Source organism: Notamacropus eugenii, chromosome 5 (assembly GCF_028372415.1).
Source record: "Notamacropus eugenii isolate mMacEug1 chromosome 5, mMacEug1.pri_v2, whole genome shotgun sequence".
Taxonomy (NCBI): Eukaryota; Metazoa; Chordata; class Mammalia; order Diprotodontia; family Macropodidae; genus Notamacropus; species Notamacropus eugenii.
The window spans coordinates 40998984-41025692 of record NC_092876.1 but is presented as its reverse complement, the minus strand read 5'-3'; positions in this window follow the sequence as shown (position 1 = coordinate 41025692).

Genomic DNA, 26709 nt, shown 5'->3' with positions numbered 1-26709 from the left:
TGATGGCTGGTAAAGCACCTGTGTTTTCTTGGTGATATTGGGCCAAAATCAGCACAAGTAGCAGAGAAATGTGACCCATACTTTATTGCATCTCGGCTTCAGAGGCTACATGAAGTGCCCAATCACCTGCAAACAAAAAGCATGTACTAACTCTCCCTCCACTTTAGTCTTGGCTTATAACCTTTTCCAGTTAAATAATTTACCATCAGTGCAGTAGCTGACCTTGATGCCATGTTTGGCCTCATTGGGGGCATCTCACAACATTGATGAGAATGTCATTAGTTTTGTTGCAAAACCTTCACCAGCTTCATGGAGCAACTCTTCACTACAGTCACACCAGAAAAAAAAAAACCCAAGTATCCAGCTCTGACTTCAGTAAACTGACTTTCATTTGCCAGTCTTGTTTCACTCAGGGCTGCTATTTGGATGAGATGCCTGCTGAGCTCTCTCACAAGAAGATCTGTTCATGTTTCAGGTCTACCGGATTTTGTTGTCTATGAGTATGAGCATGTTCCATGTACTTATGGTGAGTAAAATCATCTTTACAGAAGTTTTAGGAAGTTTTTGTACATTTCTTTGGTTTTCAACCACAGGGTGGGATCCCCACCTGCTGTGGTAAACAGGCCATGCTTGGGTAAGCAGACAATTTTTAGGGCACATTTCTAGCCCCTTTCTCACACCAAGAGGTGAGCATTGCAGTCTTTCAATAAGGCTGCTCAGATACCCAGAGGGTTGTTGAATCCCACTACTGCTTCCAGTTCAAAGACAACCTTATGGCCCAGTCTGCCTGTGTGCAGGGTTGTGAAGAAAGCTCCTAGTATATCCACACCTGCTGTTCTGTCATTTGCCTGTCACCATAAAACTTTGAGATAGGTAAAAATGGCAAAATTATGCCATGATGTCTTTTGTATGAGTGACGTCTTTTGATTCGTGCATAATTTGGATTTAAGGGAGGTAGAGTTGCACAAAGTCATCGACCTCACCTTCTCCTCCAGAGTCATCACAGTCCAGTGGCAGGACAGAGTTAAGATGACTGGTGATAGCTCAAGATGCAATCAATGACGTTGGTGTCTTTGGTGTCTGACCAAACTGTAAGCACACCACACTACCTTCATGGCCTTCAATGCCTTTATGACCACTGGAACAAATTGTTCTCATGTGCCTATTCCACCAGGGGAAGTCTTCACATGCTTGGGATAGACACCCTCCAACTTGTCAAGAGGTTTGAGACCCCTTGGTTACCCTCAATCTGGTTTAGCCCATCTGCCAAAATGCTTTACTGTGGCATGGTCATTGCCCATGCTGCAGTTTCTTGGAGTCACAGGGGTAAGTTAGGTGGATCAGGTGGACACCAAGGTTGGAAGCAGCCCTGAAAAGATCTCGACAGCCCTTTCACCAGAGGTATTAGTCTTCCCTAAACACACCCTACAACTGCCTAGAGTTATGGAGGACCTCACTGAAGAAATGGTTAATGTGGAGAAGAGAGCTATATAGTTCATGAGGGTCATCCTAAAGAATTTCAAAAGCAGACATATGGAAGAGGAATTGTCCTACTTGACCCCAGAGGTCATAACTTGAAGCAATGGGAGGAGATGGAGAATTGGAATGAGAGACAGTAGCAGCGGGACAGGTTTAGGCTTGATATAAGGGACAAGTGGAGGGGGGATAGAATTTCTAAAAATTAGAACAATCCCAAAATGGATTGAACTTCTCGGGTAAGTAGTGAGTTTCCCCTTCAATAGAAATCTTATAATAACAACAATTATCAGCTATTCTATAACAGCTTAAGGTTTGCCAAGTACTTTATAAATTTCATCTCATTTGATCCGCACAACAACTTTGGCAGGTAGTTGCTATTAGTATACCCATTTTATAGATGAGGAAACTGAAGCAAACAAAGGTTAAATCACTTTCCCAGGTTCACACAAGTAACAAGTATCTGAAGTCAGATTTGAACCCAGGTCATCTTAAATTCAAACCTAAGCCTCAGCTACCTTTATGAAGATTGGGTCATCACTTTTCCATTAAGTTTTTGAGGTAATTCTTTTAATGTATTGGGGTACCAGCAGAGCCAAACTCAAGTAGAAGTGGATTCTTGTCATGCCATGTTGACTTATTAAACCACAAAATATCATTATCTATGTTGTATTATATTTTTATTCATTTTCCTAAACATTTCCCAATCACATTTTAATCTGGATTAAGTTACCACTTGAGGCAAGTTGGCCCTGAATTTGATAGACTACAAGGTCACAGGGGTCCTTTAGAACCTTTTTCACCAATGCTTCCCTTTATTCAATCACTCATACATGCAAGTAGCTAAAGAGCTATGATTTATTTAGAAAGAAGCAAAGAACAGACCTGAGGCCTGTACTCTGTATAGCCACTAGATCCCAAGCCCTTTAATGTCAAACAAAGGAAGACGTTGAAGCAGAGCTGATTCCTGTGTTTGTTTCACTACCCAGAGTCATCAGAACCAGACTTAGAAAAGGAGGGTGGCCCATCGCAGAAAAGTCACATGGAGACTATTGCTGGGAAGGCTAACCCATGAGCCATTTTGCCACAGCATGCTGTGGTGTACCTCATCTTCTCTCCTCCCCAGGCTCTGTGGGTTATTCCTCTTCAGATTATACTCCTCCACCAGAGCCCAGCTTTCCTCACCTTCATGCAATTCAGCTCTAGCAATCAACTCTCCCTGGTGAAATGATTTTCAAGTTAAAGAGCACAAGCAGTGGGTTGTACACTTGGCACCTGGGAAGAAAAACATTAAAGAATCCAAGAGTGAATTTAAACTCAATATCTAGGAAAGGATTACCAGCTTGAAGTCCTTTTCCCAACTCCCTTTTAAAGATGAATGAGGCATTCTTGAAAGGGGGAGTTCTTTACCTGGATTCTATGTTCTTTTTTTTTCTTTTAGTAATTTGAGAACTGTTTTTCAAATTAACTGATTTCCTTTGTAACTATATATTTTATTTTATGCATTTAACTGCATCATTCTGAGAAGGGGGCCATTAGATTACCCAGACTGCCAAAAGGATCCATAGCACACAAAATCAATTAAGAACTCCTATTTTAGGCCCCATCTAAGGCAAAGACAATTTCAGGAAGGGGTCAACAATAAATAATTCTGTTAGACAAACAGGATGACATAGGAACTAGGCCAAAGGACTTAAGGGTCAGAAACACTGAGTTTCCATGCCTCTTTCCACATTTACTAGATATGTCACTTAATCATGCAGAGTTGTCCTCTCTTAGTTTGGAACTTGGGAAAAATCAATCAGCCTAATAAAACATACACTTATGAAGTTCCTGCAACGTACCAGGTATGGGGCTAGGTTCCGGGGGCACCAATATGAGCAACATAAATGCGAATGAAATAAGCCAACAAGATACAGTCTAATGAGGAGACAACAATGATATGTATAAGTATAGAATAGTTACAAATATTTTAAAAAATAGTACAGTAGCTGGCATATAACAGTTACTTAATAAATCTGTGTTTCCTTCCTCCCTTCTTTTCTTCCTTCTTCCCTTTCTTCCTTCCTTCCTTGTTTCTTTCATTCTCCCTTCCTTACTTCTTTATTTCCTTCCCTTTCTCCTTCTTCTTTTCCTTCCTTCCCTTTTTTCTTCCTTCTTCTTTCCCTTCCTATCTTCCTTAAATATAAGACTGTTTGAGAGGGAGGATATTAGCAATTGAGGGAATCACAGAAGGCCTCCTGGAGAGCTGTGTCTCAAAGTAAGAAAAGTATAGGTTAAAAGAAAATGTATTCCAAGCATGAGGGACAGTCCTTACAAAGACATAAAGAGAAGAGATGGCGTGTTTAATATGAGTAATCTTTATATCCATTAGCTAGGGGTGAGGAGGTATGGATTTCACGCTATAATCAAGGAATCAGAAGAGATAGACTATTGAGAGAAAGTGGAAGTGGGGATTGGCCAGGGAAAAAGCATGGAGATAGAACATGGACTGTCCTGTGTGAGCAACAGACAGAAAACAAGTTTTAGTGGATTACAAAGTGTGGCAGGAGAAGTGATGCCTGGAGCATTTCCATGTACCACATTTTTAAAAGGATATTGTTAAGCTAGGAGGTATTCAGAGGCATATAATCAAGATGGTGAGGGGTCTCAAGTTTTTGTCATATGGGTATCAATCAGAGGAAATGGGAGTGTTCAAACTGGAGAAGAGTCAAACAATATATGGTAACTATCTAACAGGATGTATAGATTTGTCATACAGGAGGGAGAAGAGGAGCAAAGAATTGGACATGACTGAAAATGACTGAACAATAACCTCTGACTTCAGAACCAATTTTCTTTCCATTAATGCCATCACCTTCACCAACTTTTCCCTGAGTTGCCTTTCCACTTTGTAACCCTAAGTGAAAATGATTTTTTACTTGCCTAGACCTGGAAGTAGGAAGGGGAACAGAGTTGCAAAGAGATAGATTTAGACTTGATAGAAATCCTAACAATTAGAGAGGACCAATTCTAAAATTCTGTGATTTTATGACAGTTGTGGGCAGACAGTATAGGATTATTATTCCTCCCAACCTGTAATGTTTATTTTTTATATCAAATAAACTCTTTTCCTTCATTTTTTGTATGTAAAGATAGTTTTCGACATTGTTTTCATAGGATTTTGAATTCCAAATTTTTCACCCTCTTCTCCCTCTGCCCTTCCCTTTCCCCTCCCCAAGATATCAAGCAATCTAATATAGATTATACATGTGTAAGCTTATTAAACATATTTCCATTATAATGTTTATTTTCTAAAGCATCCTTTTAAGGAATAAAATTTCTTAATATGCTTTGGCTTTACACCACCTAAATTTTCCTCTAAATCCCTTTCCACCTGTGAGAACCATCCCTTTTAACAAGAAGTTTGGTTTGTTTTGAAGAAGAGAAAAAGTATTCTGAAAAGATAGGTACTGCTTTCATCCATAGATCCTCCACTACCTCTGCAAAAGAGTAGGTGGAGTTACCTTCAGATATTCTTGGGTATCTTCAGACTCTTTCAAACTGACAAGATGAGCTTCTGCAGCCATCCCCATAAGCCTTAACACTTCCTTAGCCCATTTCTCTGTCTCTTCTTTTCCAAACATGAGTTCCCTTTAAATGAAAGTGAGCTCATACTCTGATAACCTAGCAGGTCTTCTGGCCTCTAATATTATCATTTCTCCAAGGCCTTCTGAGTGGTTGACTTAATGCCCTATTCTGAGAAAATTATTCCCCAGCCAAAAACCCTCTAGTGGTTCCCCATCACCTAGTAGATGAATTATATACTCCTCATCTTGGCATTCAAGGTACTCCACAATCTGGGCTCAATTTATGTATTCAGCCTTATTGAGTGTCATTAGCCCTCACAAAATCTATACTCCAGATTAATTGGTCCATGATTTTTGTCCTACTCCTTGACTTCACTCATTCAGTCCATCAATTCCTAGAAGAAAATCACTCCCATCTTCATCTACTGAGTCTCTCCTATTCTTTAAGATCTTGTTAATAGAAGATAACTAGATCCAGAGCTAAGCCAACTCTGCAATTTAAGAGATGAAGAAGCTGAGGTCCAGAAAAATGAAATGACTTAAATACCAAAGGACAAGATTTGAACCAAGTCTTGGTCCTTAACCAGGGTGCAGCTAGGTCAAGGAGTAGACAGAGCACTAGGAGTCAGGAAGACCTGAGTTCAAATATGGCCTCAGACATTTATTATTTGTGTGACCCTGGGCAAGTCACTTAATCCTGTTTGCCTCAGTTTCCTCAGATGTAAAATGGGGTGGAGAAGGAAATGGCAATCCACTCCAGTATTTTTTCCATGACCCAAATGGGATCATGAAGAATTGTATATGACTGAAAATGACTAAACAAGTCAATTTTCTTTCCATTAATGCCATCTCCTTCACCATGTTTTTCCTGAGTTGACTCCACACCTCATAACCCCAAGAGAAATGATTTTTTTTCTTGACTGGACCTTTGCATTTATCTCTTCCTACACCATTTCCTTGAATAAGAATAATAATGCAACATTGACAATAACAATAACTAGCATTTATATAGTATTTTAACCGCTATAGTATAAAGAGCTTTACAGTATGACTTCATTTTATCTTCACAAAAACCCTGTAAATTAGGTGCTATTATCCACTTCATTTTTGAGATAAGAAAACTGAGGTCGACTTGCTCAGGGTCACGGAACTAGTAAGTGTCTGAGGCTGGATTTGAACTCAGGTAGCAGAATGCTTCCATCAGTCTTTTCCCCTGTGTTGGACTGTAAGCTCCCTGAGTGAAGGGTCTGTGCCATTTAGCTGAATCTGATTCTGCTTAATAAATATTAATTGAATTAAGGTAGGCCACAGTGGCCCTCTGAGGAGACAGAACACTCTACCAGGGAAATGTCCCATGAAATCAGAGGTTCATAGATCATAGAACAGGAAGGGATATTGGACTTCAAGTAGTCCAAAACACCCATTTTCCAAAAAAGGTCACTGAAGCCCAGAGAAGTCATTTGACTGGCCATGGTCCAACATTTCGTAAGTGGGGAAGCTGGTAATGAAACACATTCCCTCCCATACCAGATCCAGCATTTTTATCATGGTAGTATAGACAACTGAAAAAAAACTTAAAAGTAAACAGTTATGAAATTAGAGATGAAAAAGCCCTTCAAGGCCATCTTGTGCAACCTCCTCATTTTACAAAGGAAGAAAGAGTCTCAGAGCTGATGTCCCTTGCCCAATGCCACATTGATGGTATTCACACTCAGATCCTCCATATCTCCACTCAGCTCTCTTTTTTCTGCACCATACTGATTCATGGCACATAAACTTGGGCTTCTTTCCTTACTCCATGATGGAGGAAAAGGGGAGAATTGGGGAGTCTTCTCAGTTGAACTTCCTTCCCTTCTTCGTTGTGTCTTTACATACGTAGGGTTATACTGAGGACCTTGGAAATACCTTTTTATATGGAAGTTTGCATAACAACAACATGGAGCCTCTTCATTCTCTTGACCCTGTTCTGGCTTTCTGAACCTCAAAATCATGGCTCATTCTTAGCCTTTCTCAGTATCTCCTCCCTCTCTAACATTTAACCAACTCTGCAGCCTACTCACCATGAAATATCCCTCTGCAAGGCCACCCCCCTTCTCTAATCAGTGAGATCCTCTTGGGGCCTCCATTTTGTGAAGGAGCCCAGGTGGACCTGCCTTCACTCCCCTCTGAGTTACGTTCCTGACTCCCCAGACTTCAAAATCATCTCTTCCTCTCCCCCACTGCTTTTCATCTTTTTATATTTTAGCTACCTCATTAGAATGTAAACCCCTTGAGGTCAAAGACTATCTCTTTTATTACTTGTATTTGTCTCCCTAGTACTTTGATAGCATTGTTGAGTCATTTTTCAGTCATGTCTGACTCTCCATGACTCCATTTGGAGGTTTTCTAGGCAGAGATACTGGAGTAGTTTACCATTTCCTACTCCAGCTCATTTTATAGATGAGGAAACTGAGACAAACAGGGTTAAGTGACTTGCCCAGCATCCCATAGCCAGTAAATGTCCAAGGCAGGATTTGAGCTCAGGGAGATGAGTCTTCTTGACTTCAGACCTGACGCTATCCACCGTGCCAAGATTAATAATTTTTTCCTTCCTATGCATTGTTTTTATCATTGTTTAGTCATCCAAGTAGCTTTTGTACATAAAATCAAAGATTTAGAACTATTATTTTTTAGAGCTGGACAAGAACTTGAGTCCAACCCCCACATTTGCAGATAATGAAACTGAGGCCCATAGACTTGGGTTACTCAGATAGTAAGCATCTAAATCAGTATTTGAACTCATGTTACCTGACCCCACACTCAGTACTCCATCCACTGAGCCACCTAGTTGTTTAAACAATTTTTCATTCAGCAGAACACTCACAGGCTAACTATGGGTATCTTTCATGGGATGACAGTTCCAGCCTAGAATTCAACTGACCTCCAATGGTATACACACAGACACAAAGAACATAGCAACTGACCAACAGAGGGAGGCTGAGAAGAATGAGACCCAGTCGACCGTTCCCCAGGCAGAGACATCAAAAGCCTCACAGTCTGTTAATCTGAGGGGATTCACTTTGTTGTTCTCCTGGCAAGGGAGGCAGCTTTGTGTATCTGCCTGAAATGTTCCTCTTAATTGAAAACACAACTTTGAGTTTGTCTTATAGACAATCAGTGTCTAAGGTTCAGTAGGTAGGAAATGGACAGATCTCTCAGTGTGGTTTGCTTTTCTTCATCTCTTCAGAGCCTCCAGAGCCTACAACCCTGAGTGAGTTGGGGTGGGGGGGGGGGAGGCTGGAATAGAAGAAGAAGGAAGAAAGGGGTGGGGGGTGGAGGAGCATAAGAAGAGCCAGAAGAGAAAGAGGACTTTGGTCTTTTACATCTGATACCCACTATGCTGTCCCTTGACAGGTTAACATTTTCATCACCTTGTTTCCCCAATCTCCAGTGTTAAGTAGGTGGAAATCCCATATGACTCCAGGCCTCACTGATCTCTTCCATCTCTAAAATCTTATTATACTTGCAAATCAACCAGCATTTACTGAGCACTTATGATGTGCTGGGACCTGGCTAGGTACTGAGGGAAATCATTTTGTTCCCCCACGCCCTTCCTTTATCTCCACCCTCAATCAGCCTCTCAGGCAATTCCCCCAATCACTCCTAGCTCTGCTCTCTGGGCTCAAACTGGACAAGGTCATTCTTTTCTTTTAGGGCAGCAGGTGGTGTAATGGAAAGGTGGTACATAAAGCCCTGAGTTCAAATCCTGATTCAGACACTCACTAGGTCTTGACTCTGGGAAAGTCATTTACCCCCTCTCAGACTCAATTTCTCCTTTGGAAAATGAGGATAATAACAGGTCCTGTCTCACAGAGCTGCTGTGAGAATTCAGTAAGCTAGCATAGGTGAAGAAAGTGGTCTGCAAACCTGAAAGTACTCCATAAGTATTAGCTATTGTTATTCCATGTCACATTAATAAAGCACTTTAAGGTTTGCACATAGCACTTACTATGTGCCAGACGCTGTGCTGTTATTCTCATATAAAGTATACATATTCTCATATACATATATTCGATACAGTTATTTTCATTTGATCCTCACAATGACCCTAGAAGGTAACTGTTATTATCTCCATTTGACAGATGAAAATACTGAGGGAGACAAAGGTTAAGTGACTTGCCCAGAGTCGCACAACAAATAAGTGTCTAAGGCAGGATTTGAACTAAGGTCTCCCTGACTACAACCTAGAATTCTATCCACTGAGCCAGCCAGCTTCCACTGTCTTTAAATACTTAGAGACAGCAACCAAGTTTTCCTTCACACTCCCATCAGTCTTCCCTTCTCCAGTCTACATATATCCATTTCCTCTAACTTTTTATGACATAAGTTTTAGCTCTCTCATCATCCTGGTTGCTTCCTTTACACAAATTATCCTTACCTGGATTCATTCCCTGAAGATTATATAGTATATATTTTAAATTTACTTATATGTGCCTATATTGTTGCCAAATCCCACACCCATTAATGCAAGCTATTTAAGGGCAGAGGCTGGTTGGGTTTGTCCTTTGATCTTTATCCCCTGGCACAATGCCTGGCAACCAGTAGTTACTTAATAAATTCCTATTAAATTGAATTGAAATTGATTTCATTGGTAGTACCTATTTATCTATGCTCTTTGCGAATAAAGCATGAGTCCCAGGACAAGATGCCATCTTCTCGATATGGTCAGCAGATGGAACAGAAAGGAGTTATCATCTCCCTCCAACCCAACATGCTAATAAAATGGTACAAATAGAGCTCAATGCATCATGGGAACATACACCTAGAGGAAGTGGGAAGGAACCCCTTTGTTCAGTCATGTCAGTCATGTCTAATTCTTTATGACTCTATTTAGGGTTTTCCTGACAAAGACAGTAGAAGGATTTGCCATTTCCTTCTCAACGCATAATAAATGAGGAAACCAAGGCAAATAGGGTTAAGTGACTTGCCTAGGGTCACACAGCTAGCAAGTGTCTGAGGCTAGATTTGAACTCAGGAAAATGAGTCTTCCCAATTCCAAGCACAGTGCTCTATGTTACAGCACTACCTAGCTGTGCCAATAAAATTCTCAACTACTCTCTTTCCTTGAGGAAGCCTCTTCTGATTTCCCCAGTGATTCCTTTTTGTCTCTCAAGTCTCCTATTGCACTTTGCTTATGCCATTTTTGTGTATAAATCATGCTATTTTGTATTTTATTTGCTTGTATCATTTTCATTTTCTACTATGCACCCCATATTGTCAGATACTGAATCCTAGTGAAACATGGGTGTTTGATCAATGTTTGTTGAATTGAATATGTAAAATTAGAATAGGGCCAAGGGGGAGGAGTCTGCATAAGTACCCTGTTTTCTGTAGACCACATCTCCCAGAAGACTGCATCCAGACTTCTCTAAATCCATATCTTATCACCACCACCTGATCCACACCCTCTTTTTTTAAACCATGTAGTGGAAGCAGACCTAGCCAATCAGCTCCTGCTCACTGCCATTATCTAGGAAAACTTAGGAAAATTACAGAAAAAGTAGCATATGACAATAATAGCTTACATTCATATATAGCTTGAAAATGTGTGTGTGCTTTACAAATATTATCTCATTTGACCCTTTTAACTACCCTGGGAGATAGGAGCTATTGGGTTTTTTTTTTCCTCCTCAATTTATTTATTTTTAGTTTTCAACATTCATTTCCACAAGATTTTGAGTTTCAAATTTTCTCCCCATGTCTCCCCTCCCCCACCCCAAAAGTAGGGGTTATTTATTATACCCATTTTACAAATGGAGAAAACTGTAGATGAGAAAGAATAATTTACCCAGAGTCTCACAGATAAAAAGCATCTAAAGGCAAATTTGAAATCAGGTCTTCCCAATTCCACTTCAGTGCTCTATCTACTCTACCACCTCGATGAGAACAACCAAAGAGAACTATAAGAGTCTGATGGAAGACAGGTCAGAGAAGGTATAGACTATTTCATCATGTTTGTAGAATTTCAACTCCAACTTGAAAAAGGGTTAACATTTTAAAGAGGTAAAGATAGAGGATGAGAGAGCACTCCTGAGTCATCCAGTGTGTCATTATTTTATGTGTGAGCTTGATTTGCTTAAGTGGGTTAGAAGATCCATTAGGATAGAGATAATTCTACATTACAGTAAATGTCCAGAATAATTTAACATATAATAATCCCAAAGATCCAAGCTTTTGGAACAAAAATTCATTGTTTGACAAAAACTGCTGGGAAAACAAAAACAGTATGGCGGAAACTAGTTGTAGACCAACATCTAACTCTGTATACCAATGTAAGGTGAAACTGTATACATGATTTACACATACAGATGATACCAAAATCAAATTAGGAGAGCATAGAATAGTTTGTGAGGTCTGTGAATAAGAGAAGAATTTAAGACCAAAGAAAATATAGAGAGCATTACAAAATGTAAAATGGATAACTTTGATCATATAAAATTAAAAGGTCTTTGCATGAACAAAACCAATGCAACCAAAATTATAAAGAAAGCAGAAAGCTGTCAGGGAAATTTGCAACAAATATCTGATAAAAGTCTCATATCTCAAATATATAGAGAACTGAATCACATTTGTAAAAATACAAGTTATTCCCCAGCTGATAAAAGGTCAAAGGATATGAACAGGCAGTTTTCAGACAAAGGAATCAAAACTATCTGTAATCATTAGAAATAATGCTCTAAATCACTATTGATTAGAAAAATGCAAATTAAAACAATTATGAGGTACAACCTCACATCTATCAGCTAATATGACAAAAAAAGGAAAAATGATGGTTGTTGAAGGGGATGTAGGAAAACTGGGACACTAATGCACTATTCATGGAATTGTGAACTGATCCAACCTTTAGGGAAAGAAATTTGGAACTAAGCCCAAAGGGCTATAAACTGTTCACACCCTTTGATTCAGCAATATCACCACTAAGTCTTTATCTCAAAGATATCAAAAAGTGCAAGGAAGGATATATTTGTATAAAAATATTTATATCAGCTCTTTTTGTTGTGGTCAAGAATTAGAAATAATGGGAATGCCCATTAATTGTAAATGGCTAAACAAGCTGTGGTATATGATTGTCATGGAATGTTATTGTGCTATAAGAAATGAAAATCAGGATGATTTCAGAAAAATCTGGAAAGACATGAACTGATACCAAAAACGGAACCAGTAGAATGTTGTACATAGTAACAATAATATTGTTAGATGAAAAACTGTAAATGACTTAGCTATTCTCAGCAATTCAATTATCCAAGACAATCTCAAAATACTAATGATGAAGCATACTCTCTACCTCCAGAGAAAGAACTGATATTATTTGAATACAGACTGAAGCATGCTACTTTTCATTTTCTTTCATTCTTTTTTCTTTTATTTGTATCTTCTTGTACAACATGACTCAAATTGAAATAATTACTTGATTGCATATATATAACCAATATCTAATTGATTACTGTCTCAGAGAGGGGGATGGAAGATATGGAATTTGGATCTCAAATCTTTAAAAAAAATGTTAAAAATAGTTTTACTATGTAATTGAGGGAAAATAAAATATATACAATTTTCCAAAAAAAAAAATGATTGAGATAATTCTATCGATATCTTCTATAATCCTATAATCTCCCTGAGTTATATGAGGTATTCAGGGAAGACTAGCAACTCTAGTGTAATGGGTTGCTGAGCCCTTTTCAGGGTTGCCTATCCACCTTTAGTATCCAGCTATCACCCAGCTCTCACCTGTGGCTCCAAAAAGGTGTAACATATGCAGTGGCCATACTTCAATAAAACCTGGTAAACAGGCTAAACCAGGTTGAGCGTAAATGACAGACCCCAAATCCATTGGTGAGTTAGGGGAGTGTCTATCCCAAGCATGGGAAAGCTTCCCCTAGTTGAATGGGCAGATGAGAACAATTTGTTCTAAAGACCATGAAGGTGGCTGAAGCAGGTACTTAGAGCATGGTCCCAGTCATGGAAAATGCCAAGGTAATCCACTACATTCTAGGCCATCATCAGTCATCTTGACTTTTATCTCACCAATGACTGGAAGACAGAGTGAGGCTGACGACTTCATGAAAATCTGCCTCACTTAAATCCAATTCACAGGTAAATCAAGATATCACCCCATGATGTCATTGGTCCTCTTCAAAAATGAAGGATTGAAAACAACAACAACCACTTCTCAAATCAAACCAATCCACTATTAGACATCTCTCACTGTTAGGAAATTCCTCACCCCAACCAATAGGTATCAAGTATTAATCCAACACATGCCAAATTTGTAACATACATTATAATTGCTATCTATTATTCCTGGTTGTAGCTCACCAATTATGTGACCTTGGGCAAATGACTTCCCTTCTCTCACTTCAATTTCTTCATTCACAAGATGAAGTATTTGGACCAGACCATCTCTAACAGGGCTTACAATTCTGAATTTCTATAATTTGGCCCAATGATCTAACTTTTTATGTAAGTAAAGGGAAGCCCAGGGAAATTAACTGCTTAACACAACACCCTGTCATAGACACTTAATACATATTTATGGAATGGAACTAATAATAATAGTTAATATTTTTATAATGCTTGCAATGTACCAGACACTTTATAATTATTATCTCAGTTGATCCTGGAAATTAGATACTATTATAATCTCATTTTTTCAAGTGAGGAAACTGAGGCAACTGGAACAAAATGACTTGCTCAGGGTCACATAGCCTTGTAAGGGTCTGAGTTAGACTGAAACTAAGGCCTTCTCTACTCCAACCCTGGTGATTTATCCACTATGCTACCCAACTACTTTTGAATTGAATTGTATTCAACTGAACTGAACGAGTGACTAACCCAGGGTAGTAGGAAGGATGAAACTAGAAATCAGCTCTCCGGAACCTGTGAAGTTATTTCCATTATTTCCTGGGCTTTTTTCTTCTTCTGAAAATGTATTAGTCCAGAACTAGGTCAAGTTCATTCTTCCAGGACCTAAATCACTGCGTAAGGGGGAAGTTGAGCTTACCTTTTCCAGTGACCCTTTTGTCCTTCTCACAGGGATCTTGGACTTACCTGTATCCCTTGTCTTACTATTTGTAAATCACACTCTCTTCTTCTCCAAAAACTTCCAAACTCCCTTTGATTGACTTGAAATCAGCCTTCAGAAAATAAATCAATGCATAAAACTGTCTCCATGATAATTCTGCTCTCTCCCGAGGACTCACTACTCCTCTCCACTTTTATTGCTTCCCAAAAAGAATTAGTAGTATTTTATAAAGGGCTGGACTACCTTAGAGTGGATCAGAGTACTTGCCTGCTACAGGGTGAGGTGGGTAGGATCCAAAGGATGGAAAGGTCATGATTCCTTTCTTAAACAAGGGATTTGAACTATATGATGTATGAGAGCCCCTTCTAGCTTTTTTCTTTTTATTTGTTTTCAGTTTTCAACAATCACTTCCATAACTTTTCAATTTTCTTCCCACACTTCTCCCTCCCTCCCTAAGTTGGCATGCAGTCTTATGCAGTCTGCACATCATTCTTACTAAACACATACTCACATTACTCATGTTGCACAGAAGAATTAAAACAAATGGGAGAAATCATGAGAAAAATCAAAACACAAGAAAACTAACAAAAGAGAAAATAGGGTGGTTCATTCTGTGATCCAACTGTGTAGTTCTTTCTCTGGATGTGGATGACATTTTGTATCAAGAGTCCTTTGGAAATGTTTTAGGTCCTTGCATTGCTGTGAAGAGCTAAGTCTATAAGAACCAGTCCTTTGAACACTGTAGCTCTTGCTGTGTATAATGTTCTCCTGGTACTGCTCATTTCATTCAGGATCAGTTCATATAAGTCATTCCAGGTTTTTCTGAAGTCCATATGATTGTCATTTCTTATAGCACAATAATATTCCATTTTATTCATATACTACAACTTGTTCAGTTATTCCCCAATTGATGGTCATTTCTCTTGATTTCCAATCTTGGCCACCACAAAAAGAACTGCTATAAATATTTTTTGTACACGTGGGTCCTTTTCCCCATTTTTATGATCTCTTTGGGATACAGCCCTAAAAGCAGTATTGCTGGGTCAAAGGCTATGCACATTTTTTATAGTCTTTTGGGCATAGTTCCAAATTGCTTTCCAGATTGGTTGGATCAGTTCACAGCTCCACCAACAATGAATTAGTGTTTCAATTCTCCCATGTCTTCTCCAACATATACCATTTTCCTGTTTTGCCAAGTTAGCCAATCTGATAGGTGTGATGTGGCACCTCAAAGTTGTTTTGATTTACATCTCTCTAATCAATAATGATTTAGAGAATTTTTTTCATTTGACTGTAGATACCTTTAATTTCTTCCTCTGAAAACTGCCTGTTCATATCCTTTAACCATTTATCAATTGGGAAATTATTTGTATTCTTGTAAATTTGACTCAGTTCTCTATATATTTTAGAAATGAGGCCTTTATTAGACATTAGTTGTAAAAATCCTTTCCCAGTTTTCTGCTTCCCTCCTAATATAGGTTACATTGGCTTTGTTTGTGCAAAACCTTTCCAATTTAATGTAATCAAAATTATCCATTTTGCATTTCATAATGTCCTCTATCTCCTTTCTCCATAAATGTGACAAATAAACTGTTCCTTGTTCCCCAAAATTTGTATCAACCTTTATAACTAGATTGTGTACCCATTTGGACTTTATTCTGGTATACAATGTCAGACATTGTTCTATGCCCAGCCCTTCTAGCTTTAATGATGTAAGAATTATGATATAATGGTAGCCCAGGGATGGAGTGAGGATATGATATGGTTAGATAAACTCAGTGAATTTGGAACAGTCCAATAAAGAGCTTTTCCTAGGTAAAAGACCTGAGGTTCAGTGCCAATCTTTAGGTATCACATAGGAAGGGGTACTCCAGCAGTATATGAGGACTGCCCTGGCTTCTACTTGCCAGCTGCTCAGGAATTCACTGGAACTCTGACTCTGTGCTGACCATTTTCACCTCTTTAGGTCACCAAAGGCACATTTTCAGCCTTCCAGGAAGGTAACAAGAAGCTATACTCACCATGTATTTTCATGCCTTATTTTCAAACCATTTCCCTTGGGTATCCTCCCTATTCCTTACTCAGAGAGCCATCTTTTATCATAGAGATTCTTAACTTTTTTTTTTGGTCATAAGCCCCTTTGATAATCTAGTGACAAGTATAGACAGCTCTTCAGAATAATGTTTTTAAATACATAAAATAAAATACATACTTTTACAAAGGAAACCAGTTATATAAATTTATATACACACATATGTGTGTTTATAAATGTATGTTATTATACCAAATTACATGACAGTGTAAGTTCCCATAGAAAGGATGTTAAAGGATCTAGAAGGTTCCAGATCTGAAGCTAGAAAGGTCCTCAGAGGTCATCTTGTGTAACCTCACCATTTTAAAGAAGAAGAAACTGAGGCACAAAGAGGGAAAGTCATATGCCTAAGATCAAAGAGTTTAGAATCAGGGTACTAAGGGAAGAAAATTTCTGGTGCCTTAACCACCAGCACTGCCCTATCCCCCTTTTGACCTAATCCAAATCTTCTGAAAGTCTTTTGGTTAAAATGAATGCCATAGATAGACGTCATTTCTGTCATTTTCAAGAGTATTTGACTCCTCCTCATTCTATTTGTTTGTTTGTTTTTCTGGCAAAGATACTGAAATGATTTGCCATTTCCTTCCAGTTCATTTTACAAATGAGGAATCTGAGGCTAATAGAGGTTAAGTGACCTGCCCCAGGTCACACAAGCTAGTAAGCGTCTGCAAGTATCTGAGGGTATATTTGTCAGATTTTGTACTATGTACTGCATCAACCACCACCCTTCAGCAAATGCTTGTTGAGTTATTGACTAAGATAAGATGGACTATATCACCTTCTTCTTCCCAGAAAGTGTGTCTTGCACAATGCCATTCACGAACATATTATTTTCTCTGGATGCTGTATTACATTTTGAATTGGTACCACAATAAACCTAAGCAACCTAAGTTAGGACTCTCTCGGCTGTTATAGGAAGATGTTGACATTGAAAGCCTAAGAAGGATGCATAGGATCATAGGTTATTAGATTTAAAGCTTTAAGTAAACTTAGAAGTCCTAGGAGACAATTCCAACACATCCTCATGTCAATGTCTTAAGCCTACCTGACCAAATTATCCATCTGAACAAAGAAGATGTTATGATGCTAATTTCTACAATGGAAGCTTACTTCTAGACTGATGTTAGAGCAAGATGTTGGCTATAGAAGTTCCAGAGCAAGCTGCAAAGACTTCCATTCATCATGTCCTTTAAACCACTTAGTTTCCATACTAGGGTTTGTTACAATATTGTTAGTACTATTAGAATTAAGAAGTAACCCTTCTTCAGACAGAACTCATAGCCCAACAAGATAAAATCCAGAATTAAAATGCACTTAGTTCATTTTAGGACATCTAGAAGGGACAAAGGGCAGTTAGGTCACACCATAGTGCAAAGAACACTACGTTTGGAGTTTGGAAGGCTCATCTTCTTGAGTTCAAATCCTGCTTCAGACACTTACTAGCTATGTGACCCCGGCAAGTCACTTCATCCTATTTGTCTCAGTTTCCTCATTTGTAAAATGAGCTGGAGAAGGAAATGACAAACCACTCCACTATCTTTGTCTAGAAAACCCCAAATGGGGTCATGAAGAGTCAGACACAACTGAAAAATGACTGAATAACAATAACATAAGGAACAAACAGCTAGGAGGACACTGAGTAAATGTACGCAGAGAAACAAGGGTAGGAAACATAATATAGAAGAGTGTTTGGGGGAGAAAAAAAGTCATGTTCTACAACAGGGACAAACACTAAGGCTTGATTTTTGAAGAATAGCAGTGACTATAATTGAGACACCTTGAGGGCAATACTTATCATGGACTCCCTCCTTAACTCTGTCTCTTATTGTTCTGACTTGGTTCAAATCTCAGTTTGAAGCTAATGCTTTCTCCTTTCAGGTAACCTTTTATTTTTTATTCCATATCTTGTATGTACCTAGTTAATTACATATTGCCTCCCCCATTACAACAGGAGCTCCCTGAGGGCAGGGACTAGCTTGTCTTTTGTTGTACCTTCAGTACTTAACATACTTATTGGCACATTATAAGTACCTAACAAGTGCTTTCTGGTTGATGGATGGATGGATGGGTTGATTGATTGATTGATGGGCAAAAGAAAAAACTATCCAAAGCTGAATACTGATTGAGCCTAGACAGTATCTAAACATACAATGATTATGAAAAAGAAGGTTGGGGGTGTGCAGCTAAGATGGCAGAGTGAGAGCAACTACTCACCTAAGCTTTTAGACAAACTCCTTCAGGTACCTCTAAAAAGAGAATCTGACCAAATTTTAGAGGTCCAGAATCCAATAGGAGACAGACTGTGGCAGACTCACAGTCCAGGACAGACTGGAAGGTCTACAGGAAGGATCTGTTCCACAGGGGTGAGCCCACAGCACACAGGAGAGCATGTCCAGCACAGCAAAGCAGGAGGGCCCCAGGGAGGCCTGAGGTTGCAGCAGGTGGAACCAGCAGAGCAGCAGCCTAGGGTGAGAGACCAGCAGAGCCAAGTGAGTGTCACCTGCTGAGCCCCAGATATCAGCTGCAGCAGCTCCTGAGAGCTCAGCCAGCAGATCAAATGTCTGTAAGTCACCTACTAGAAGTTCCAGGAGCTAAAATGACAGAGTGACTGATAAATGCTCTCTCCTCCCCCCTTGTTAACCTCAAAAGAACCATAAAATGTTTCCCCAGAAAAATCCCGGATCAGTGGGCACGGTGAAAGGGCAAACAGCCTCCTAACAACTGAGGCTAGGAAAATAGCTAAGAGGCATTCCTCTTATTGAGGCAGAGGTGAATTGAAAGGAGAGGGGCCCCACAGTGGTGGAAACTCACACTAGGACCCAGGTATGCCTCAGCACTAGGAGAGGAGCTCCAGGGGAGGTGGAAACTCTCACTAGGACCCAGGTATGCCTCAGTGCTCCAGGGGAAATGGGAAGACAATGGAGCAGCCAGGATCACCAACCTCTGAGCTTGCCTTTGCCTCAGCTCAGCTGAGGAGATCTCCCATGACCAGACCACCCCTCCCTCACTCTTAACAAGCTAACCCCAGGGCTGATCTGGGAAACACAAAACAAAAAGATAAAAACGCATCTGCCCTTAGCTTTCTTGCACCAGTCAGCTCAACACCAAGCTCTGCAGTTTCTAACTGAAAGAACCAGAAGCCACAACAGAAATCATCATCATGAGCAAGAAAAAGCAAAACAAGGGTGAAAAAAACCATAGAATCTTTCTATGGGGACAAGGACCAAAAGAAGAATACCAAAGAGCTCAATGGTAAGACTGTACTTCCCTCTGAAACTTCAGAAGAGACCACGAACTGCTCGCATGAACAAAGAGTTCTCCTGGAACACCTGAAGAAGGAAATAGAAGAAAAACTGGCCAATGATATTAAAAGTATGAAAAAAGAATTCACTGATGAGAACATTTCTTTAAAAACGAAAATTGAACAAATAGAAAAGGAAACACAAAACCTAACTGGGAAAATTGGACAAATGGAAAAGGAAACACAAAATCTAACTGGGAAAATTGGGCAAATGGAAAAGGAAACACAAAACCTAACTGGAGAAATAGCTCCCTAAAAGGAACAATTGGGCAGATGGACAAGGAGATACAAAAGTTAACTGAAGAAATCAATTTGATAAAAATTATAATTGAGCAAGTAGAAGCTAATGACTCTATGAGACATCAAGAATCAGTCAAACAAAATCTAAAGAATGAAAATACAGAAGAATATGTAAAATATCTAATTGGAAAAACAACTTACCTGGAAAATAGATCCAGGAGAGAAAACTTAAGAATTATTGGCCTACCAGAAAGCCATAATGAAAAAAGAATATGGATAATATCTTCCAAGAAATCATCAAGGAAAACTGTCCAGAAGTGCTAGATTCAGAGGGCAAAATAGTCATCAAAAAATGTACCCTTCACCTCCCGAAAAGGATCCCAAACTAAAAACCCCAAGAAATATTGTTGCTAAATTCCAGAACTATCAAGTGATGCAGAAAATACTACAGGCAGCCAGAAAGAAACCACTCAAATATCAAGGAGCAACAGTCAGGATCACACAGGACCTTGCAGCTTCTACATTAAAAGACTGAAGGAATTGGAATGCAATACTCTATAAGACAGAGGAGCTGGGACCACAACCAAGGATCAATTACCCAGCAAAGTTCAGCAAAACATTTCAGGCAAGGAGATGTACATTCGATAAAATTAAGAATTTCCAGACTTTCCTGACAAAAAGGCCAGAACTCAATAGAAAATTCGATCTTCAAATGCAGGCCTCAAGAGAGGCATAAAAAGGTAAACAGGGGAAAAGAAAAACTTGTTACCCAAGTTGGGTAAATTGTTTACATCTCCATAAAGAAAGATGATACTTGTCAATCCTGAGAATTGTACACTAATATTATGAAATACAAAAGGGATATACATAGAGGGAACAAGTGTAAAGTAAATGATGTGATGATAAAAGTATGATTTAAGCACGCAAATGGATTATAGCAGGAGATGTGAAAAGAAGGAAGCATAAAATGGCAAATTACATCCCAGGAAGAAGTACAAAATTATAGTATAGGGAAAGAGCAGAGAGAGATGAACATTGTTTGAGAGGTACTCTTATCTGATTTGGTTCAAGGAGGGAGTAATAAACTTAAGTATATAAATCTAACTAGCTCTATAGGCACTAGGACGGGAAGGGAGAAGAAAGGGGTGGGGAAGCTAAAAGGGAGGGAAGAAGCAGTAAGGGTAAAGGGGAGTAAAAGGGAGGGGGGCTGAAAGAAGGAAGGGAAGACTGCGGGAAGTGGTGGTGAAAAATAAAAACTCTATTGAGGAGGGGAAGGGAGACGGGATAACTAAAAGCACAAACGGTAGGAAAGAGGATGGAAGGTAAGAAACAGATTGTAATCATAGCTGTGAATGTGAATGGAATGAATTCTCCCATAAAATGGAGATGGATAGCAGAAAGGATTAAATGCCATAATCCAACAATATGTTGTTTACAAGAAACACATTTAAAATGAGGGGATAAATGTAAAAGTAAATGTAAAAGAGTAAATGTAAAAGGTTAGAGCAGAATATGTTGTGCTTCACCTGATGTAAGAAAAGCAGGGGTAGCAATCCTAATCTCAGACAAAGCAAAAGCAGAAATAGATCTAAACAAAAGAGATAAGGAAGGAAACTATATCCTCCTAAAAGGCACAATAAACAATGAAGCAATATCATTACTAAACATGTATACTCCAAGTGGTATAGCATCCAGATTCTTAGAGGAGAGGTTGGGGGAGTTGAAGGGAGAAATAGACAGCAAAACTATACTAGAAGGGGACCTCAACCTCACCCTCTCTGAACTTGACAAATGTAACCTCAAAATAAACAAGAAAGAGGTTAAAGGGGTAAATAAAACTCTGGATACGGTAGATATGATAGATCTCTGGAGAAAACTGAATGGGAACAGAAAGGAATATACCTTTTTCTCAGCAGTACATGGCACATATACAAAAACTGACCATGTTCTAGGGCATAAAAACCTCACAATCCAGTGCAGAAAGGCAGAGATTGTCAATGCATCCCTCTCAGATCATAGTGCAATAAAAATTACATGTAATAGAACGCCATGGAAAGATAAACCAAAAATTAAATGGAAACTAAATAATCTAATCCTAAAGAAAGAGTGGGTTAAACAAGAAATCATAGAAACAATCAATAACTTCATTCAAGAGAATGACAATAATGAGATAACATACCAAATCTTATGAGATACTGCATAAGCACTTCTTAGGGGACGTCATATCTTTGAATGCCTACATGAATAAAATAGAGAAAGAGGAGATCAATGACTTGGGTATGTAGCTGAAAAAGCTAGGAAAAGAACAAACTGAAAATTCCCAGGTAAATACCAAATTAGAAATACTGAAAACCAAAGGAGAGATTAATAAAATTGAAATTAAGGAAACTCTTGAATTAATAAATAAAACAAATAGTTGGTTTTATGAAAAGAACTAATAAAATTGATAAACCTTTCATCAATCTGATTTTAAAAAGAAAGAAGAAAACCCAATTACTAAAATCAAAAATGAAAGGGATGAACTCACCTCCAATGAGGAGGAAATTAAAACAATAATTAGAAATTACTTTGCCCAACTTTATGCCCATAAATGTGACAATCTAAATGAGATGGATGAGTATTTTAAAAAATACAAATGCCCAGATTAACAGAAGAGGAAGTTGAATACTTAAACAACCTCATCTCAGAAAAAGAAATTGAAGAAGCCATCAATGAACTCCCTAGAAAAAAATCTCCAGGGACGGATGGATGTACAAGTTAATTCTATCAAACATTTAAAGAACGGTTAATTCCAATACTATATAGACTATTTTTGAAAACTGGGGAAGAAGGAGTCCCCCAAAATTCTTTTTATGATACAAATATGGTTTTGATGCCCACACCAGGAAGAAGCAAAACAAGGAAAGAAAATTATAGACCAATTTCTCTAATGAATATAGACGCAAAAATTTCAAATAAGATTTTAGCAAAAAGAGTACAGCAATTTTTCACAAGAATAATACATTATGATGAGGTAGGATTCATAGCAGGAATGCAGGGTTGGTTCAATATTAGGAAAACTATTAGCATTATCGACCATATCAACAACAAAACTAACAGAAATTACGTGATTATCTCGACAGATGCAGAAAAAGCTTTTGACAAAATACAACACCCATTCCTATTAAAAAACATTGGAGAGCATAGGGATAAAGGAAACTCTCCACAAAATAATAAGCAGTATCTACCAAAAAACCTTCTGCAAACATTATATGCAATGGTGATAAGCTAGATGTATTTTCAATAAGATCAGGGGTGAAATAAGGATGCCCATTATCCCCACTATTATTCAATATGGTACTAGAAATGTTAGCTATAGCAATTAGAGAAGATAAAGAAATTGAAGGAATCAGAATAGACAAAGAAGAAACTAGGTTTGCACTCTTTGCAGATGATATGATGATATACTTAGAAAATCCCAGAGATTCAAGTAAAAAGCTACTTGAAACAATAAACAACTTTGCAAAGTTTCAGGTTACAAAATAAACCAACACAAATCTTCCACATTCCTATATATTAGTAACAAAACCCAACAGCAAGAGAGAGAAAAAGAAATCCATTTAAAGCTAGGGTAGGTACTATAAAATATTTGGTAGTTTACCTGCCAAAACAAACCTAGGGACTATATGAACACAACTACAAGACACTTTTCACACGAATAAAGTCAGATCTAAGTAAGTGGAAAAACATCAGTTGCTTGTGGGTATGTCGAGCCAATACAATAAAAATGACAATTCTACCTACTTATTTAGTGCCATACCAATTAAACTATCAGATAATTATTTTATAGAGTTGAAAAAAATAATATCAAAATTCATCTGGATGAACAAAAGGTCAAGAACATCAAGGGGACTAATGAAAAGAAATACGAAGGAAGGTGGCCTAGCTCTACCATGTCTCAACTTGTATTATAAAGCAACAGTTATCAAAACCACTTGGTACTGGCTAAGAAACAGAAGGGTAGACAAGTGGAATATTCTAGGTACTCAAGACACAGTAGACAATGAATGTAGCAACCTACTGTTTGATAAACCCAAGGACCCCAGCTTCTGGGATAAGAATTCACTGACAGGACAAAAATTGCTGGGAAAACTTGGTAACAGTATGGCAGAAACTAGGCATAGACCAATGCCTGATACCATACACAAGAATAAAATCCAAATGGATACACAATCTGAGTATAAAGATGGATACTATGGACAAATTGATGGAGCAAGGAATAGTGTATTTATCAGATTTGTGGAGAGGGGAAGAATTTTTGACTAAAGAAGAGATAGAAAGCTTTATGAAGTACAAGATGGATAATTTTGATTACATTAAACTGAAAAGTTTTGCACAACCAAACCCAATGCAACCAAAATTCAGAGGGATATAGAAAACTGGAAAATAATTTTTACATCTAATCTTGGGGATAAAGGCCTCATTTCTAGAATATATAGAGAACTGAGTCAAACGTACAAAAATACAAGTCATTCCCCAATTGATAAGTGGTCACAGGATATGAACAGGCAATTTTCAGAGGAAGAAATCAAAGACATCTATAGTCATATAAAAAATGCTCTAAATCATTATTGATTAGAGAGATGTAAATCAAAACAACTCTGAGGTACCACATCACACCTATCAGATTGACAAACATGACAGAACAAGAAGATGATAAATGTTGGAGAGGATGTGGGAGGGTTGGAACACTAATACACTGTTGGTGGAGCTATGAGCTGATCCAACCATTCTGAAGAGCTATTTGCACTATGCCCAAAGGGCTACAAAAATATGCATACCCTTTGTCCCAGCAATAGCACTTCAAGGACTGTATCCCCAAGAGATCATAAAAATTGAAAAGGGTCCCACATGTACAAAAATATTTATAGCAGCATTCTTTGTGGTGTCCAAAAACTGGAAATCAAGGGGATGCCCATCAACTGGGGAATGGTTGAATAAATTATGGTATATGAATGTAATGGGATACTATTGTGCTATAAGAAATGATGAACAGGAAAACTTCAGAGAGACCTGCCAAGACTTACATCATCTATTGCTCAGCAAAAGGAGCAGAACCAGGAGTATTTTGTGCACAGTAAGACCACAGTGTGTGACAGTCTTTCCTGGTAGACTTGGAACTTCATTGCAATGCAATGATTTAAAAGAATTCTCAATGGTCTTCTAAGGCAAAATGCCTTCCACATCCAGAGAAAGATCTATGGAATTCAATTGCAGAATGTATCAGATCATTTTCCTTGTGTGTATTGCATTTTGGTTTATTAGATGATTTCTCCCATTCATTTTAATTCTTCAACATAGCATGACTATAGTGACAATGTATCTAATAGGAATGTATGTGTAGAACCTATACAAAATTGTATGCTATTTCAGGGAGGGAGAGGGGAGGTAGGTGGAAGGGAGGAGAAAATAATAATCCGAGTTATATGGTTGTTATTGTAGAACAATGAAAATAAATAAAATTAATTTAAAAAAAGAAGGTCCAGAATGCAATAATATAAATACAAGACAAGAAAGCAGACAAGGTATTTGCATATAGGAAAGAGTATCATAATATAGGCTATGAAGGCATAGTAGCAGGGACAGAGGTGAGATGGCAGAGTAACAGTATAGACTTTCTAGCATTCTCCCTGCAAGTCCAGCCAAATACTTGCAAAAAATGGCTCTAAACAAATTCTGGAACTGCAGACCCCACAGAATCATGAAGTGAAGGAAATATCCAGCCTGGAAGGTCACCAGGAAGTGTCTGTCACACTGAGCTGGGAGCAGAGTGCAGACCAGCATGGGCCATGCCAGCACAAACAGAACCTGAGTAGGATTTGGGGGGGATTGAATGTTGGGCACCTGTGGTGGTTTCCTGACTTCATGACCCCAAAACACCATGGACAAATTGGAAGTTCAGTGGAAAAATCTTGTGGGACTTATGTGAGAGAGTAGAGTTGTCAGGCCCCAGTCGCAGGGTAGCAGAGGGGAAGGGGGGAGGGGGAGGAGTCTGTGACTGTCAGCTGGGGCAGAGGCAGCAGCAGCAACAGTGATTATTTCTGGAGATCTAGGCACACAGATTGGGGGGGAGGGGAGCCAGCAGCCAATAATACACATCTCCATCCTCACTGGAAGAAGAGAACTACCTTGATAAAGACCTTTAAAGTCAAATAAATTGCTGGGGAAATGAGCAAAAACTGGAAAATGAATCAGACTATAGAATCTTACTTTGGTGACAAGGAATACCAAGGTATACAAACAGAAAACAACAAAGTCAAATCTCCTGCATCCAAAGCCTCCAAGAAAAATATGGATTGGTCTCAGGCCATGGAAGAGCTCAAAAAAGATTTTGAAAATCAAGTAAAAGAAGTAGAGCAAAAATTGGGAAGAGAAATGAGAATAATGCAAGAAAACCATCAAAAATGAGTCAGCTGCTTGCTAAAGGAGACCAAAAAAAAAAATGCTGAAGAAAATAACACTTTAAAAAATAGACTAACCCAAATGGCCGAAAAGATTCAAAAAGCCAGTGGAGAGAAGAATGCCCTAAAAAGCAGAGTTGGTCAGTTGGAAAAGAAGATACAACAATTCACTGAAGAAAAAAATTCCTTAAAGATTAGAATGCAGCAGATGAAGTCTAATGACTTTACGAAAAATCAAGAAATTATAAAACAAAACCAAAGGAATGAAAAATAGCAGACATTGTGAAATATCTTATTGGAAAGACACCTGACCTGGAAAATAAATCCAGGAGAGACAATTTAAAAATTATTGGACTACCTAAAAGCCATAATCAAAAAAAAAGCCTAGAAACCATATTTCAAGAAGTTATCAAGGAAAACTGCCCTTATATTCTGGAACCAAGGGGTAAAATAGACATTGAAAGGATCCACTATTTCCCTCCTGAAAGAGATCCAAAAAGGAAAACTCCTAGGAATATTTTAGAGCTCCC